The sequence below is a fragment of the Nomascus leucogenys genome, chromosome 13 (genome assembly GCF_006542625.1).
Source record: "Nomascus leucogenys isolate Asia chromosome 13, Asia_NLE_v1, whole genome shotgun sequence".
NCBI classification, from domain to species: domain Eukaryota; kingdom Metazoa; phylum Chordata; class Mammalia; order Primates; family Hylobatidae; genus Nomascus; species Nomascus leucogenys.
Genome location: NC_044393.1, coordinates 34,116,897 through 34,121,611, shown reverse-complemented (window position 1 = coordinate 34,121,611; position 4,715 = coordinate 34,116,897).

Sequence of the window (4,715 nt, the reverse complement as noted above, 5' to 3'; positions counted from 1 at the left end):
TGGAGTTTTGTACTTTCTAATGGGTTGCTTTGACGGAAACTACAGCAGCCAGCAGAAGTACTTAAGTGCTTCACAAAGGTCCCACTTTACAGTGCAAAACCTTGAGCCCCAGTCACACTGCTAGTAAGTGATAAGGTACTGCCTCTTCCCATCCAGAGCCCACGTTCAGCCACCATGGAGTGCAGTATACACTCCATCCCTAACTGCCAGGCCCATATACATACACTTGACCTCCCCCTACCTCCTTCTCACAGTGTCTGCTTAATTAGTATATTGCAGAAGAGATTGTAAAAACACCCACTTAAAACCTGTATCATCTACGGTAGTTTGCAAAGGGCCCCCAGCACCTCTGGGAAGTAAGCGAGGCAGGTGATCTAACTCTTATCTATATTGTTGATGCAGCCACCACAGTTGAGAGACAGTCCCTCTGACCTTGGACCAGGGATCACACTGGTCTGGTTCCAGGCTGGGGAAGGATGTTCCCAGCCCTAGTTTTCTGTTTTGGGCAGTCCAGATGGAAAGGCCCATCCACCCAGATAGGCTTTCACAGGTTTAAAAGAAAAAGGATACTCAGCCACTGGTTCCGGGGCTTCTGAATTCAGTTCTCAACTGGGGCATTTTGGATCTCCCCAAAAACTGGTTGGTAAGAGAACCTCCTGGCATTAAATGGGCCAGGCCAAGGAGGCATGTCAGTTCATTGGACATGCCTTGATAGATATCCAAAATTCATCAAAATGAAAAAAGGCAAAGTAGTTGTCTTGATGCCCTTTCTAAAAGTGCAGTTTTAACTAGTCTCTGCTGTGGGATATGGGTTGTTTGATCTTGTTAACAATCATGCCCAGCAACCCTGTAGGTAGAGTCTTGCACAGATCCGGCTGCTTCCTCAGCAGAAGGCCAGGGAAGAAGCAGGCATGTGGTCAAGAGCTGGGCATGGCTTTAATGGCATTCCAAAGTGTCTTCCAGAGGGGCAGCGGCCCTTTTCATGCCAATCCATAGGACAAAGCATGCCCTTCCCTGCTAGGAGCTTAAAGATGACTTAGAGCTCTTTCAGGGGAAGCAGCTGGTACAGGAATAAGAGTTCCCTGCTGCTCCCTGTCTCCTAACTTCCGGCATTTCAGAGAGAACTGCCAACTCCAGACTCCCAGGCCCAAATAAAAGGCCTTCCTTCTTTAAATGGGGTTGGGCTCCTGTGTTTTAGGGTCTGTGGCTGGGGATCCCAGTCCCCCTCTTCCAGGCCACACTCTTCCCAGGCCAGGACAGGGAAGCAGAGTAGAAAACACTTTTTGACTTGTAGCATCTGACCCAGGTCCCAGTCTGAGCCAGCTCCTGCACTGTGACTATGCCTCTCTGTTTCAGTGGCCTCATCTCATGCCATGTCCAGTCCATCAGCAATCCTCTGGGTGCCTCTGGTCACCCCTCCCCTACGATCACCTGGGCCAGCCTATGTCCATAGTCACTCACCTGTGACTGCAGAATCTCATCAGTCCCCCAGCTTCTGCCCTTGCCCCACCCAGGCAAAGGGCTTCTTTGGCACCATTAACCACAGCCTGCCACTCCCATCCTTCAACGTCCTTGGGAGTTTACCATTACCCCTGGAAACTTCTAAGACCTGGAGAGCCCCATAGGCCCCGGCCCCTTCCCACCACCTTGCATCCCTTTGACCTGCTTCATTTTTCTCTCTGCTCCATCTAATACGTACTCTATTTATTAACGTGCTTGTTTCCTTGGTCCCCCACTAGATTATAAACTGCATGAGGGCAGAAATGCCTGTTACTCACTCTTGTATCCAGAGCAGGTGGCGTGGTGCCTGACGCATAGTAGATCCTCGACAAGTGCGTGCTTGGATGAACCTGTGAAATGGAGACCAGACCTTATACAAAAGGATGGAAGGCAAGAAGGCTTTTAAAGCACCCCCATGTGGTGCCTGCTTGGCAACTGCAGTCCCTCCTCCCAAAGCAGGTTCTCAGCCACGAGGGGGCGTCCTAAAGGGCACCTGGAGCCACAGGGTCTTCCTGCAACAGGTGCTGAGAAGGTGTGTCTGGGGTGGGAAGCAGGTGTGACAGGAATGTCCCCAGTCCCTTCTTGCCCTGTCTCAGCTGGACTGAGAGGTTTATTAAGGGCCAGTTACCCTCCGTGTTGAGCACCTGAGAACTTCAGTGCCAGGACTAGGACTTGCTACTACTAATCGTAATAGCAGCTGCCATTATTTGAGCACTCACTTTGTGCCAGGCCGTTTGTGCTTAACAACCCAAGGGTACCATGGTTAGCCCACTATGGAAGAAGTTACTGAGGCTTAGAGCAGTGACGAGACTTGCCTGAAGTCACACACGGAGTAAGAGGCATTTGAATCCCCAACTACCTGAATGCAGAGCCACGGCCCTTGACCATGAGGCTCTACTTCTGTGAAAAAGGCAGGCACAAAGGCAGTAGCAGGAGGGATGATTGGGTCGGGCAGGGAGGGACAGGGAAAACAGAAGCGGGCACCCTTGAGCTGGGTTGTGAACGGTGATTAAAGGTTGGTTCTTCAACCCAAATGTCCAACAGTGATAGACTGGATTAAGAAAATGTGGCACATATACACCATGGAATACTATGCAGTCATAAAAAATGATGAGTTCATGTCCTTTGTAGGGACATGGATGAAACTGGAAAACATCATTCTCAATAAACTATTGCAAGGACAAAAAACCAAACACTGCGTGTTCTCACTCATAGGTGGGAATTGAACAATGAGAACTCATGGACAGAAGAAGGGGAACATCACACTCCGGGGACTGTTGTGGGGTTGGGGGAGGGGGGAGGGACAGCATTAGGAGATATACCTAATGCTAAATGACGAGTTAATGGGTGCAGGAAATCAACATGGCACATGGATACATATGTAACAAGCCTGCACATTGTGCACATGTACCCTAAAACCTAAAGTATAATAAATAAATAAAAAGGTTGGTTCTTTGACAAAAAGGCAAAAAAGTTTTCCTTCCTCAAGAGACAAACTCAGAGGGCATGTGGAGGCTTGGGGCAGGCTTTGAACTTAGGTTCCATCTTATACCAGGCATGACCTTAGACTTCACCTAAGCTTCCCTGAGCCTTGGCTTCCTCATTCAGAAAACAGAGATAATGGTAGTTCCCACCTCTTATACTATGAGGATTAAAGATGTCTGTGAAGCACTTGACACATAGTAGGAACTTTATGAATGACAATAGGTGCTGCTGTGGAGCCCTTACCATGTGCCAGGCACTGTTAAACACTTAAGCATGATCTCATTAATTCTCAACACTCCTGTGAGACAGGTGCTTTTATTATTCACATCTTTAGAGAATGAAATTGAGTGCCTCACACGTAGTAGACAACCTGGCTATTAAGCATCTATTGGTTAAATGATTGGAGAATCAGGAGAAAGCTGTCAAGGACACACTACTAATAAATGACAACTGAGTTTGAACCAAGGGCCATCTAACTCCATCCTCCTGGCCTGGCCTCTGTACCATGAGCTTATTTTAAATCAGCTCTGGGTGAACCACCTGCAGCAGGAAAAGCTCAAGCTTAGGAGTCAGCCTGCTGGGTACTACCTGTGTGGCGTCGGCAAGTTCCTTAGTTTGATCATCCACGTGACAATATACTAAGATGGAATTATTTCCATCCCAATTTGGCTGGGTTCCCAAGGCAATAGGGGGCCTAGCCACTCCACCTCCCAGGATGAATTGCTGTCCACACACAGGGCTTACAAAGAGATGGTCAAAAACTAGCTGTGTGACTCCTTGCCTCTTTCCCACACCAAAGACGTTAAAGGTTCAAGTTGGAGCTCTGAGAAGAGTTTTCTTTAAAGGAAGTTGCTGGAGGGCTTTGAGTCCACAGGGTAAGGGGGAGCTTTCCTCCTCCCTCAGCCTAGGGATTGGGGTCTCAAGGAGACCACTCGAGCTTGGAGATGACGAAGGTGCCAGGCACCCACCTCACACCTGAGCAATCTTGAAAGCAAGAGGCTGATGAAGCAAAGAGAACTTGGTGCGAGGGAGCTTGTACCCCAGGAGCCTAAGGGGCCAAAAGGTGCTGCATGTCCCATCAGCCAAACATGGACCCATGAGGCAGCCAGACTGGACTGTCCTGGGTCTTGCTCTGGAAGGACAGAGGGACCTCAGTGCAAGCTAGACCTTGGGTTCCAGGACTGAGGGAGGAGTTACAAGCAGCCAGCTAGAGAATCTATTGGCTTCCTCAAGGGCAGTGAACCAAGATCTGAGGAACGAACAAGTGCACCCTAGAGGGAAGCCCAGAGCATCTGCACTGGCCACAGGAAACCAGCAGGCCCTTCCTGCATCCCCATGTCCCCTGCGACCCTGCCCCTGAGAGAGGGAAGAAGATGTACTTCTAAATGAAGTTCAAAATCTTGACTATGACCTGGGAGTGGCCTTTTTAAAAAAAATTACGTTTAAATAGGTAATATATTTACACGGTGCCAAAAAATGTCTTAGATACCTCCCTTCTTATCCATGCCATTTGCCCAATTCCCCTCCGTCCCTCCCCACTATAAGTTTCTTAGTTGTCCTTCCAGAATTCCTAAATACAAGCCAATACTCTATTCTAAGGCGTCCATTGTTTCCCATATTTAGCAACTCTGAAATCAGAATGCGTCATACAATCAGGCAGTCCTGGTGTCACCTAATACCTTAACATATTTATTTTGTCTATATGTTTCCTTTTTGTTTGTGCCCAAAAT